The 14,848-nt window shown below is 38.8% G+C and overlaps 1 protein-coding gene and 1 long non-coding RNA gene across 51 annotated transcripts in view; both read left to right on the top strand.

The window, feature by feature from the left end:
- LOC102164422 (uncharacterized) overlaps positions 1 to 14,848 on the top strand; it is a 412,252-nt gene that overhangs the window by 36,618 nt on the left and 360,786 nt on the right. The gene's annotated exons all lie outside the window — the stretch shown is intronic.
- On the top strand, positions 93 to 5,762 carry LOC146398789 (uncharacterized). Its single transcript, XR_014817320.1, has 2 exons — positions 93 to 352; positions 4,233 to 5,762. It is a non-coding gene; the product is annotated as an uncharacterized LOC146398789 (long non-coding RNA).

Below are 14,848 nucleotides of genomic sequence, written 5' to 3'. Positions count from 1 at the left end.
CTAAAAGATGCTTTATGTCATGTAGTGCTGCAGTCAGTCTGATTACTGTCTGTATTTTATAGTTATATTCTTATAGCTCACATCTCTTATAGATGTCCATCTAACATGGATTAATGCTGATCTTAATAACACCTACATAACCGAGGCAACTGCATCCATCCATCCCTCAGTTGAAGCTTTGCCTGAATTCGTGCTCCTCACTTCTGCCCATTTGAGGAAGCACATGCCTGCACAGCTTGAAGCATTTAACATCTTTCAGATTGAACTCTGGAACCTCATAGCGTGTAAGCTGTGCCTGGTTAATCAGAGGAGCTGAAGTTCTTATTTTCTGCCCTTTAACATTAAAACCTAGGTAAGATTATCCTTTCTTTTTTCACATTGTCTCATCAAAGCAGAACTCGCAGAGCATGAGACAGTATGGCTAGGGCAGCGAATTGAAAAAAATAGAAAAAGCAAAAACCAAAAAACACTGCAGTGTTTTCCTGTGGCTGTGTCATGATAGAGCCCAACCAAGCTGCCTCCTGTCTAGATTCCTGTCTTAAAATTCAAAAGGAGGATCCGAACACCCTTGAGGTCTTCTCCATCAGTGGCCAGCGTTGTCGGAGAGAGTCCTCACCGCTGGCCGGTTTTTCCCCAGGGCGAACAAGCCAACAGGAGGCGCTCTGTAGTCTGGATATTGCATTGTTTGTTACCCAGGAGCCCAGTGGGACTTTCTAGAGCCTCCACAAGCATCCTGCGTCCACTTGTAGCCTCTGTAGCCTGATTCTCTTCACCACTCTCCATGTTTATCTCCTGCCGATTCCATCCAGAGTCCTGTTCTGTGCCGATGGCCCTTCTCCAGCCCTGGCTGCTCATGCCTGCTTCAGCCCAGGACGCGCTGTTCCCCTTGCCCCGCCCCCATCTTCACCCTCTGTTCCCCCCTCCCCTAGTTTTAGCAGCTTCTACTAAAATACACTTTTAACTTTCACCTCCTCTGAGATGCCTTCCCCGGAGAAACCAGACCACATGATCTCTCTCTCCCACTTGCGTTGTTGGTCATTCACCCTTTGAGAGCTTCCCTTGTACCAGGTCCTGCTGGAACTAATGGGGAGATAGAGGTGTGTAAGGAGCAACTCACAGTCAGTGATGAGCAAAGAGAAAGGAAGGCGACTCTGCGTGCTCTAGGACTGCTCAAGCAGCGTCACAGTCTGCCCTGCAGGTCTTCCTAAGCTTTACCCAGATTTGCCAATTTTAACAAAACATAGCTTCTTGCTTTCTTCCTCCCTCTTCCTTCCTTCCTTCTTTCTTTCTTTCTTGCTTCCTTCTTTCCTTCCTCTTTCTTGCTTGCTTGCTTGCTTGCTTCCTTCCTCTTCCTTCCTTGCTTCTTTCTCTCTTTCTTGTGTGAGTGGGTTGATACGTCACTGCCATGGCCTTCTACTCTTCAGTACTCTTTGTATTTCCAGAGAACCACATTCCATTTCTCATACAACCACATTAATGTATCCAATTTAGAAAATGTACAAATGGTATAGTGTATACTCCCACCCTTTGCCCTTTTCACTTCCTGTATTTATGGAAATAATCCCCTCTTGCTTCACCCAGGTCATCCTCCTTCTCTTTTTGCAGCTGTATATGCCTACGCTGCTGTCATAGTAGGTTCAACCACTCTCCTATGTTTGAACATTGAGGTAGTTTCCAATATTTTGCAATTACAGATAATGAGGCAATGAATGCTTTCTTACATATATCTTCATATTAATCAGAGTAAATTCCAGGAAGTGGGATTGCTGTGCCAATACATATGCAGTTTTGTTAAATATTGCCAAATCCATCCCCCACATATGCAGGTTTGTTAAATATTGCCAAATCCGTCCCCCACCCGCACCCCTACCAAAGAGTTGTAACATTTTGCCTTCCCATTAGCCACGTTGGAGCGGATCTTGCCAACAATGTACTATAAGCTTTTGTAGTCGTGACCATGCAGTAGATAAAATAAGTTATCTCACGGAGTTTTAATGTGCATTTTCGCTCCAATGAAGAAAATGGAACATCTTTCATTCATTTACAGCTATGTTTTGGTTAATTGTATCTGTATAGTTTTGCTCTTTTCCTGTAGTGTTTATAAAATATCTTTTCCTTAGTTTTTCAAAGCTTTTTATATATGAGGGGGTATTAGTATTTTTCTGATTTTTGTTGCAAATTTCTTTCTGTTTTCATTTGTCTTTGATTTTGCTGAGGATAATTTCTTCCTTTTTTTTTTTTTTTTTTTTTTTTTTTGCCGTATGGGCGTTTTAAAAACACTTTTGTATAGTCAAATTTAGCAATCTTCTTTTATTTAATCTAGATTTTGAGTCATGGTTAGAAAGTTTTCCTCTATACCAAGGTTAATAAAGAAGAATCACCTGTATTTCCTTCTTGTACATTTATGGTTTCATTTCATTTCATTCAAATCACAGATACATTTGGAGATTATTCTTGATTATGGTGTGAGGGATAAATTCAATTTCATCTTTTTTGAAATGACTGCCTACTTGTCTCAGCACCATTTTTTTTTTAAAAGGTCATCTTTGCCCATTGATTTGACATAATACCTTTCACATAGCAAATGTTCATACATGTGTAATAAAAGAGCAAGAGAGATTCTATTTCTAGGCGTTATATTCTATTTAACTGGTCTGTTTATTCATGAACCAATACCATATTCATTTAATTATAAAGCTATGTTAATTTAATTTATTAATCATTAGTCGCATGTGGCTAAGTTTAAATTTACTGTAATTGAATGAAATTAAAAATCCAGTTCCTGAATTACACTAGCTACATATTAAGTGTTCATTTAGCCATATGTGGCTAGTAGCCACTGTATTGCATAGCACAGATACAGAAAATTTCCAACATCACAGTAAAATTCTATTGGGCAGTGCTGTTAAAGAGGCTTTTGTAATATGTTCTAATGTCTGGTATGGAGAGTTCTCCCTCATCTCTCTTCCTTTTAAATGTTTTTCCTGCCTATTCATATGTGCTTTTTACTTTTTCGTATGAATTTTATGATCACCTTGCCTAGCTCAAGGAAAAATCCCATTGATATTTTATTAAAATAACATTTCACTTATAAATTAACTTCAGAAGAACTTATTACAGTTGATGATGTTGAATTGTACTGTGCAACGACAAGGCAGGACCTTCCTTCCATTTGTTCATGAGTGTTTTTGGTCCTTCAGAAGAGTTTTATCATTTTCTTCATGTTAGTTTTACACTAACATATAAATTTTTGTAAGTTCATTTCTCAAAATTTTATTTATATGTAAATGTTTTAAGTGGAGTTTTCTCTTCTATTATATCTTCTATCTAGTTATTGTGTACAAGGATTTTATTGTCTGCATGTTTATCTTCTATGACTCAATTATTTTGTTGTTTTAGTTTTATTATCCATTTTGTAGCTATGCTCTCATGTTATCTGCAAATAGTTTTTCCCCAGTTTTTGTTTCTAGTTGTTTTCTCTTATCTAATTGCATTGGCTAATACTTCTAGTACCATTGTTAAATAGTAATAGAGACAGTGAGTATCCTTACTTTTCCCTTCAACTTAAGAGTAGTACCTCTAGTTTTTGTTTTTTACTTTTCTTCTTAAGAGTATGCTGGTTTTAGGAAAGAGGCATATACATTCTTTCATGTAAAGGAAATAGCCAACCAATCCTATTTTATTAAGAATGGATATTGAATGTTACTTAAGGCTTTTTCAGCATCCATGAAGATATTTATGTTTTTCTCCTTAGATCTATTAATTTGGTAGATTAAATTATTACATGTCCTAATGTGAAACAATTTTTATACTTTTGATATAAATCCCATAATTTGGTTATGGTGTATATTATTTTTCTTAATATGGTATTTTGAGTCTTGGTAAAAATCTCATTTATTATTTTACATTGACATTAATAAGTGTATTGATCTTTAATTTTCACTTTTGTGCTGTTTTACTAGGTTTAGCTATTGGCCTTAGATTTGTTTTGTAAAAATAATTCAGAAGTTTTATTTCATTTTCTATGCTCTGAAATAATTTATGTAGTATTGTAACTGTCTGGTTGTCAACAATTTTATAAATCTGACATTTTACCATATTTATAAGCTAACAAGTTAGCCTGTTACTATCTCGTGGATACTTAGAAGACATGGGGTTCTTGGGTCAGAGACAAAGGACTTTACTGATCAAAGCAGCCGCTTGAGTTTCGTTTTCCCGTTGGCCCCATACAGGTCCCACAGGGCAATGCTGGTGGACCGAGATGGATGCCTGCAATCACCTGGGTTGCATCACAGGAGAGGAACACTGAGCTTGGCAGAGCCACTGCTTTTAGAGTAAGCAGTGAGAAACCTGTTCTTTGTCTATAAGAACTTACTTCTTCCATCAAGGCTGTCCCTTGAAACACAATCATGAGAATGGCCCAAGTAAAGAGTGGTCAGAGTGTTGTTTTCTTGGCACACCCTGCAAGAAAATGCAGGGAAGCTTAGGGTCTGTGACACATTGTTTTGCCCAGTACTTTTCTCTTAAATGGTTGGCACAGTTTTCTTAGGAAAATTCCAGCTGATCCTGTTACATTTTTGTGAAGTCATTCTTTGATAACTTTACTTCTTCTATGCAAATTGACCTTATTAAGCTTTCCTTGCATCCTGGACATAATTTCCATAAGCTGTATTTTCCTAAGAAATTTTCCATTTCATCTAGGTTTTTAAGTTTATTTACAGTGAGATGTAAAAAAATAGTTAGCCATGATGTTTTACCTTCTTTCTCTATTGAGAATTTCTTCCCCAGGTAATTGCTTACTTTGTCTATTGATATTCTCATGTCAAATGATTTGCGTATTTTGTTTATTTTTCCCCAAACGATCCAGATTTTTGTTTGTTAATCTACTTTTTCCCCCGTGTCTTTATCATTTCATTAATTTCTGCTTTATCATTATTGCTTCTTCTCTCAATCTTTCTTTGGTTACTTTGTTTTGTCCTCCATAATTTTTTGAGCTAAGAGTTTATTTCATTTATTTTCATTCTTTCATATTATTGTTATAGATGTTTAAGGTGATACATTTTGCCCTCATTGCTTTTTAAATCATACCCCATAGATTCTGATACGTTGTAATTTTATCCTCATTATTTTTCAAAAAAAATCTATAATTTCTATTTTTATTTCTCTCTTTACTCAAAGGTCTTTTTTTTTTTTTTTTTTTTAATCCTTTTAGGGCTGCACCTGTGGCATATGGAGGTTCCCAGGCTAGGGGTTGAATTGGAGCCTACGCCAGAGCCACAGCAATGCCAGATCTCAGCCTCGTCTGCGCCCTACACCACAGCTCACGGCAATGCCGCATCCTTAACCCACTGAGCGAGGCCAGGGATTGAACCCGCAACCTCATGGTTCCTAGTCAGATGCGCTTCTGCTGCATCACAATAGGAACTCCCTCTTAAGTCTTTATAGTAGGTTTTAAAATTTCCAGGTTAGGTCCTTCCTATTTTGAATTTGTTTCTCATTTTTAATTTTAAGATTATAGTATTGTTAGTGATATTTTTATTTTATGAATTTTCAGATGTTTCTGTGATCTGAGGCATAGTCAGTATTTATGAATCTTTTCCGTGTCATTGAGAAGAAGGGATATTTGCATCATCAGGGAAAGAAGACATGTTCTTTGTGTATCAATAGAATCTGCCTCATTATGTTGTTTAAATTTCTTAATTTGTGTTCACTTGACCTGTCATGTCTTGGGAGTGATGCATTAAAGTCTTCTATGATTTGTGTTTCTGTTTCTTCTTGCTTTTTTTTTTTTTTTTTTTTAATACTTTGCTCATCTCTTAGCCTTTTGGAATCGCGTTGTTTTAAGTATCACTTTTCTATATTATAGAGGTCAGTTTTACCAAATGAGTCAAATTGAAAACATTTTTCTTTCTTTTTTGTGTGCTTGTGTTCTTAGGGCCGTAGCCATGGCATATGGAGTTTCCCAGGCTAGTGGTCAAATTGGAGCTGTAGCTGCTGGCCTGCACCACAGCCACAGCAACACGAGACCCAAGCTGTGTATGCAACCTACACCACAGCTCACAGCAATGCCGGATCCCTAACCCACTGATCAAGGCCAGGGGTCGAACCCAAGTTCTCATAGTCACCAGTCAGAATCTGTTACCTCTGAGCCATGATGGGAACTTTGGAAAGATTTTTCTTTTACTAGGTGAGTTAATTCTTTTTAACTCAGTCAATTCACGAGTCAATTCACATTTATTGATTTGACTGATAATGTTTAGGTTGCAACTCCTGTTATATAAGTAAGTTAGTTTTAATTTCAGCATGTGTTATATTGTACACTTTCTTTATGAAGGGTATCTTCTTTTATCTTTTTAAATTTTTAAGAAGGCTTCTGCCTTGTTGTCCTAATGGGTACGTTTGTATCCATACCTTTTATAGTGCACTTACTCCCCATTTTATGATCTAGTTCATAAATTTTAAGTTATGTTTTTGACTCTCGCTTACTGCTTATGCAAAAATCAGTGATCATATTCTACTTGCTGCTGTATTAAAACATGTGACAGTTTCATGCTCTTCTTGGAGCCATGGAATCATCCTTGTTTTAGTTCGAGATCTGTGGTTATACATATTCAGTTTTCACTTTCAGTCCTTTTACAGAAGTTCTCTAATCATCTTTGAGTTAGATTAAGTCTTTCCTCCCGTAGATTTCTCAGAAAGAAAAACTCTTAAAAAGAGTTTGAGAATAAAGTATTACCTGAGCTTTTACACGTTTGAATTATTTTCTGTCTCTGTGATACTCGATGAGTTCTGTGATAAATGAAACTATCCTTGGTTCACGTTTTCTTATCTTGAACTTCTAGAAGTGCTGTATCATTATTGACATGCTTTGCATGTTGCTCTTGACATGAAATCACTGTCATAACATGTAACACAGTTCTACCTGGATGGTGCCCTTGGCCTTCCCATGACTGTACCCAGACACCCCTGGGCTGTGCAACTTCCCAGACTTTCTGTACTGCACCTGTGGGCTTCCACTCGGGTTGTTGGAGTGTCCTCACTTGGCGCTTTGGTTACTGTGCACTGGGCGCCTTCCCAAAGATACCCCAATGTTAACTACCTGCCTGTGTGACTGAACATTGCCTGATTCAAGGTTCCTGATTACTGCGTTCCCATTTGCCAGTATCTTCTGTACTCTCAGCCCTGTCTTCTGATATCAGCAATTCCTTCTGGCCGTGATGTCGTCTGCGCACTCATCTATCTTTGCTGTGTCTCCCCCAGATCAGCAGCCTCTGTATCTTCCCCCACGTGCTCACTGTCCTCCCCCGGCATGAACACGTGTGGTCCGTTCTGGCTGCATCTGTGCATGTACCATCATTCCTCCTGTGACCAGCCATGCCATATATGAGACAGCAGTGATTGGTGTTCATTTATGCACCCCCCAAATATTAATTTAATTTAATTTATTTTGGCCATACCTGTGGCATATGGAAGTTCCCAGGCCAGGGACTGAATCCAAGCCACAGCTGCAGCCTGTGCCACAGTTGTGGCAATGTTGGATCCTTAACCCACTTCCCCAGGTTGGGGATCAAACCTGCACCTGAGCAGTGACCCTAGCTGCCACAGAGACTATGCCAGATCCTTAACTCACTGTGCCACAGCGGGAACTCTGACAAATGTTTATTAATGTTAAAGTAATGCACAGCCTGTGTTAGATGCTCTGGTATCCAGACTCATGATGCCTGTCCTGACTGAGTTTCCATCTAGTAGGGGTTTCAAAAAAATTAACAAGAAATATCTTTAATGAGAGGAGTTACTGTGTGCAATAAGAATTCAAAAAAGGATTCCAAGAGGAGGTGGTATTTATTTAAAACCCAAAAGGTGAAAATGAGGATTGGGGAAAAAACAGTAGAAGCAAGGCCGTTTGGGATTGAGTTTATCGTAGGCTCAACAGCATGAGAAAACAGACATGTTTGGGGAACTTAGGAAGTCAGTACAAAGGGTTAGGAGGTATAAAGGATGAAGGGATGATTAAAGTATTTCCATGACTTTCCTATTGTGCTCGTCTTTTTCACTGCATAAATTAATATCTGAAATGTCTGTTTGTATCTCGTGTCACTTTGGGCTTTCATCTGTGGAACCTCTAGAGCCCTTGGCTTGGCTTGACATCATGGGTTGCAGAACAGAGCTTACCCTTGTTTTCAAGACATAAATCAATAACTGCTCCTTTGTTAGAGGAAGTTTTTGTTTTCTTCATTAGAAAAATGCTTCATAAACCTCGAACATCTTTATTGATTTTGTCCACATTCTCTACTTGAACAAACAGGACCTCAGTTTGGTCCCTGGAAGCTGGACTGGACACAGGCTGGGGTGTTCCCAGCCAGTGGGTGCAAGAGCAAGTTGCTCAGACAGATCCAAGGATGGAACTTAAAACAAAAGGCAGGAAGGCAGTTTTAAGGGCTCAACCATAAGAGGCAAGGCCAAGGGGCAGAACCCACCACTTTATCCAAGAATTAGACTTTTGGATACGAGTCAAGTGAGTAGTAGTCTAGAATCAGGGATTTGGACAAAGGAATGGGAGTGGATCCTGGACAGAGTCCATGAAGTGTTGGAGTCGCCCCAGGGACATTTTTATAGGGCACATATGGTCTCAGCTGTGAGTGAGGAAGGAGCTATTAAGGGCTAAGCTAGTCCTTAAGGAGGGCTCAGTCTTTTTGGGGGTAAACACATGTGAGAACAAAAAAGTTACAATGCAACCTGAGAAGTTTTATAATCAAAACATGTGCCAGTGGGGGCAAGCTTAGAATTTTAATGAAGACTTCATAGAAGTGGCATTTGGAAGGTTGGTAGGGATTGGACGCTTGGGCAAAGGTAAGGAAAAGTCTAAGAAGAGCATATATAAGACAGGCCTGGGTTGGTGTAAAAAAGAGCATTGTGTTGCATTTAAAAGATCAGTGGCTAGACTGTAGAACCTGGCCTGTGTGGAGTACGCCAAAAGCGTGTGAGGACCTCTTAGTACAGACTAGTAAAGTTGGAGTAATTTTGAAACAGGTAGGGCTGGGATTCAGGAAGTTACTCTGCTGTTGGCATCATCAGGTTTGTTTGATGCTATCTGAGCTGGCATCACCATGTTGAAGAATCTGACCTCTTGGAGAGAACATAGCAGAACACTAGTCTTTAAGGCAACAGGACTCGTTCCAGACCCTAACAGTCTGATACTTGCAAAAGGTGTAACTGGCTTCTGCATTATCAGTTCTTAACCTGGGCGGGGCTGCATCTTTGGAGTGAAAAATCTTTAGAACCCATGGCCTCATAGGATCTGAACAGGCTGTGCTTCTATTAATTAGTCTGCCGTTTCAGCATAAGAAATCCAGACTTTATCCTTCGCGTAACCAGGAATCTTTAAAGAATTTTGAGACGTGACCAAACACAATATTTATTTTTGGAAGATGACTCTGGTGGTGATATGGAAACTTGGAATTGTATCAGGAAGCTTTTTGTCTTACACCAAGCTATGCAGTTGTGGTTTGAGTTGAGTCAGTGACAATAGGGGGTTCCTTTATGAATTATTTGTCCTTAAAAAAATGTGGCTTAAACTTTTTGAAAATGCAGTTTCATTATATGTATTCGTTTACAGACACAATCAACTTCACGTGTAACTGGAAAGCTATATTATTTATATGCATAACCATCCGTCTCCTAACCTGTATTAGAATCCTTCTGTTCATTGGCTGATCCCCTGGACTACCGTTAGTGTCTGTTTTTAAAATGTAAGACTTGACTCTGTTAGGTCATGAAAGGATATTGAACCTTAAGCTATCAAGTTTTGTTTGTTTGTTTGTTTTTAGCATGGATTGCATCAGGTGATACATTTGGAATGAGGGTTAAAAGGTAGACGTGTCAAGATCCTGATCCCTAGGTAACACCAGAGGGGGACACTTAGGCTCCCAGGTAGGGGATTAAGATTACTGAGAATAAAGATTTCTGGCTACTTCAAAATCTTGACCAATTGGTACAATAAGGAAAAAAACCAAAACCAAACCTTTCAGCCAAAATAAAGTTTGAGCAAATTGGGTATCATGAGATGATTTGGAACGTTTTCGTTAAGCGCACATGCAGAAATTCCAACAGTGAGTGCTAATGGACTCCTAGAAGCGCTTCACAAGCATTGTATTTGTACTAGATAATTCACAGGAGAGAGAGGCAGTGAGCTAAGCCCGGTGTTAATTTCAAGCCACCTCCCTCTTTGTTTAAAGGAAACTCATGCTGCTTTATGGAATTGTCACATTCAGCGGTATTCTGTGTAGTTCTTTAATTTCCATTCCTCCCAAATGTCAGGTAGCTTTATCTAAACTAAGGCACATAGCCTTTCCTTTCTTTTTCTTTTGTTTTTGTTATGGATCACACTTGGATGCTGGGAAATGTCGGATAATGTTGGTAAACACATCACATTTGACATCTTTTTCCTTTTTGCTGTAGGTACACATTATTAAAGGACATTGACTATTCTCTTTCCAGCCCGCTGTGCAGACAGGGTTTTTTAATTCTCTACTTCCTCTCAAGAATGAAACATTTTCATATACTCCCAAAATGGAAAAAAAAAAAAAATCTGCATAAATTCAAAGGGTGAGGTATCAGCCGAAACTGTATCCACATGGAGTCTCTGACTCAAACATGTCAAAACAAGCAAAATCCATTTTGTTACCCATAAAAACCTGGAGAATAAACACATCTTTAAGGGTGAAATGAAGAGTCCAAGTGAAAGTAAAAATATTGCAGTCATTGATTTTGAAGCAGCCACGATGCTTAAAGGAACTTGGAGGGATTTTTGTTTTATTTAAGGATATGCAGCAAAAAGCTAAAAGCGTTCAGGAATGTTTCAGGGAAGCAGAAAGTTAATCATTGTGGTGACTTACCTAGTACAGGGCCATTGGCTACTGTAAAACCTTGGAACATCATTTCTGTACTTGTGTAGTTCCCTACAATGTAAATCCCACTTTCCAAGGTAGAATCCCTTCCTGCTGGGACCAGACATTTAATTTGGTTTCTTGAAATCATATGCACCTGGGAAAGATTGTGGTTTAGCCCTGCAAGCCAACGGGTGCGATGCCTCCCGTTCTCAGAGTGGACTGTGGCAGAGCTGTTAATAGCAGCTTCCTGAATCTCTAGCTTCCTTATTTTGGCAGACACATCAGCTTCCCGGGTGGGCCGGTTGGGAGTGTGATTCTGGGAGTCATTCCTGGAACTTAGCCTAAAGTCTGTTTCCTTGGCCTTTAGATGATTCTGTGAGCCACCCAAATCTCGTAATAAAACCCTTTCTGCTTGAAGTAAGTACAGTGGATTCTGTTATCACAACCAAGAATATTAGTATATCTGATAATTGCTCCTGTAGGATTGACAACACTGGCAGCCAGTGTCAACTGGGAGCAAACCAAATCATATAATAACAAGAGCAGAGGCATGAAGGGAATTGTTTTTAAAGGAGACAGAGATCTAACTAGTTTGGACTGTATTAGTTTAATCTTGTATGGCCAACAATATTATTTGAGCATGAATGATAATGTCTTTTATTAATTTGGTGTCAAATAAGGCCCCTAATGTGATTTAGAGTGCTGATCTTGAAAATATTTTATTATAGAGATATTCTGACATTAATCTTTTGATAGTGGCATCTTATTTTTCTTAAATAGTAATAATTTCTACCTATATTGCTTCCTGACATATTCTGATTAGAGCCTGAGATAGTATACATCTGTATGGAGAATAAAATATTCATTGGGCATAGTAAAAAACCCAAACTACTTAGATGTTTTATTCTACCTTGGACCTCCTGAATCTGAAATTCTGAGATTAATGCCCAGGACACTGAATTTTTAACAACGTTGCATGTTCATTCTTAAGTATATTAACATACTAGGACCAGTGTTTGAGAATACTGAGAAAAAAGTGTTTTTAGAAATGCTAATAAATCTGTAATTGTTAAAATTTATTAATAAATTCACCACCTGGTTTTTAGTTCAATGACCTCCACTCTAAAAGTTAACTACTGCATATCAAAAAGATGTTTTTCCTCAGAGATGAGATTTTAATAGCTTTCTTAACTGTCTTTTAAAATTCACAGCCAGTGGTTTAAATATTCAAAACAAACAAAAATTCAACTTGCACCCGGTCATCTCTTCCTAACCAGTTTTGGGTCTTTTCCTGGTCAGTATAAGAGGAAAAATTATCCAGAGGAAACTGGAGCAATTTCTCAGTCTCTTCCGTCTAATTTAACATTTATTGAACACTTACTGTATACTAGGCATGATGCGAGGCTCTAGACATGAAGTGAAAAAAATAAAATAAAGGACCAGATTATCGCAAGGCCAGACAGATTTGATGCAAGGTGTGACCGGCCGCGACAGTGTCTGCACATGCTGTGTAGGAGCGTAGACCAGTGACTCTCATGCTTGACCACACACTGGAGTCACTTGGGATGCTTTGGAAAAAACCCCGATGCTTGGATCCCAATTTCAGAGTGCCTCATGTGTTATTCTGAGATTTTAAAAATCTCCCTGCCGATTGTAATGTGCAGCTCAGTTGAGAGTCAGAGCTGGCAGCAGGCTCCTGGAGGAGGTTCGACCTTGCGACAGCCCTCAAAGTAGATAAAGCAGGTGTCACAGACCCTCAGTTGATCCTTCTCACAGTCTCTGAGGCTAAGCCATTTGTTGGGTTTCTTGTACCAGATTAACAAAGCTAAATCAGATAAAAAAGAAAGCCTTAAGAGAGTTACCCCTCCAAATATCTTTCCAGAGTACAAAGCAGTTTCAGATTCTTGATCTCATTTGACTCTGTCAGCAACACCGTAGGGAGTAAAAGAACATTGGAGGGGCTGTGTTCAGAAACGTGACAGTGAAGTTGCTATGCATGGGAGGGAATTCTGCTACCTAGATGTCACTGTGCGAGATTGGGAGTTTTTCCAGCAGTGTTCGTATGCTTGGGATAAGTCAAGAAATTCAAGTTAAAATACTTTGGACTTGAAACAAACAAAAAAAAAAAAGTAGAGACATCTGGAGAAAAGAGTGATGCAAGGCTATATACTTGGGTGGAGGTCAAAGAAAAGGCAAGGGATTCAGTGGCCAAAAAGCGAGCGAAAGGGGTTGATGGGCCATATGCTACCATGACTCGGCAGTGACATTGAGCACTTGGGAAAATCAACAGGTCACGTTGAAAACAGCACATTCTGAGAAATGATGACAGATCCATTTATTTGCAACTTGGATATAACCCACAAAAATGAACAAAGGAGGCTGCTGAAAGAAATTCTTCTACAGGAAGAGCCCTCAGAAAATGCAAACTCAGGCTTGACTTATCGAACAGCATGCTCTTAGTTTAAAGATAAATAAAAAATCTAAAGTCTCGCTGTTGGTGCAGGCATTTTGCATAAGTCCTTTAAACTCCCTGTTCGTGGATAAGAAATATATTTTTTTCCTCAGCAAAGTAGGGGTTAGCTTTGTTTAGTATAACTTGTTTATGTCCTAAAATAACCAGTCTCCTTTAAAAAAGAAAAAAACAAAAAACAAAAAAAACCAGGCTGCAGAGTCATGCTTAGTCATTCACCCAGGGAGAGCTGGAATTGCCTAATTAAAAGCAGATGGTCCAAGGGTGGTACCATTAGTGCACGTTTAGCTTCCCGCCCTTGCAAGTTCATATGGAGATGAATGGAATGTGCAAAGTGGAACATGTGGAGTTCCCTTGTGGTGCATCGGGTTAAGGGTCCAGCGTTGTTACTGCAGTGGCTCAGGTCATTGCAATCCCTAGGCTCAGAATTTCCATATGTCATGGGCGTGCCCCGCCTCCCCAAAGTGGGACATACTTATATGTCAGGAAAACAGAATTATTCTGGGTAGAAAAATAATTTTCTATAATTCTCCCTGCAACCTATGTGGCCACAATTTCTTTCCTTCTTCTTTATCTCACTAACAAAGTATCTATTCTGGTTTCTTTCAGTCAGCATAGTTATTTAAAGATTCTTCACAAGTCAGACAAATGCCAACTCTGTTTCTTTTAATGCTTTGTTTCTTATTGACTGTTTTCCATTATTTAAAGATATGTTCACCTTTGTCTCAGCTTCAGCTCCAGGGTACAACAGTAGCCTGAAAAGAAAGACGACACTGGCTGCAAAAGAAGACTGTATCATAAGAATATTACTTGCTTATGGAACATTTTTCCTTGATACTGCAGCTTAGTTTAGAGGAATCATGATGGGGACCTTAAAGTCATCTCTTGAATCTCTCTGAGTCTTTCATAGCTTCTGAGCTTCCCCAACATTCCCTCTAAAATTTGCATTTATTCTTTTAAAAAAGTTTTATTGCATTAGCATGTATCCTACTTTAGCCTGTTTTATATTTTTCCCAATAAGGCATCCTACTGTATGTGGTCTTTTCGGCCTTGTTTTTGTATTCAGTATTATGTTTCTCTGATTCATCTGTTCCTGCATGTAGTTCTAGTTCTTCCATTGTTGTTGTTGTATGATATTCACATATGTGATAGATTGCAATTCTATATCTATTTTTTTCTTTTGGACACTGAGTGACCTTCAGTTTTCTGTATACTATGAAGACTGCTTCTATAAACATTTTTGCCCAGTCACCTGATATTCATGAGCAAGAGATTCTCTAGGACATAAATGTAACTGTGGAATCCTTGGGTTGGAGCATATGCGGTGCTCAACTTTGGAAGATAATGTGAAGCAAGTTACCAATTTACACCCCCAAAGCAATGTATACAAATACCCTCAACACTTGGTATGGGCACACTTCCTCATATGTGCCCATCTATTGAATATAAGATTTCTCATTCTGGTGTTAATATTTATTTCCTTGATCCC

This window comes from Sus scrofa, chromosome 10 (genome assembly GCF_054392235.1).
Source record: "Sus scrofa isolate SSC_HxYL_T2T_F1_AM1 chromosome 10, Sscrofa_HxYL_maternal_Yorkshire_Landrace_v2.0, whole genome shotgun sequence".
NCBI lineage: Eukaryota > Metazoa > Chordata > Mammalia > Artiodactyla > Suidae > Sus > Sus scrofa.
The sequence above is the reverse complement of the archived record's forward strand: the minus strand, read 5'-3'. Positions and strand labels throughout refer to the sequence as shown.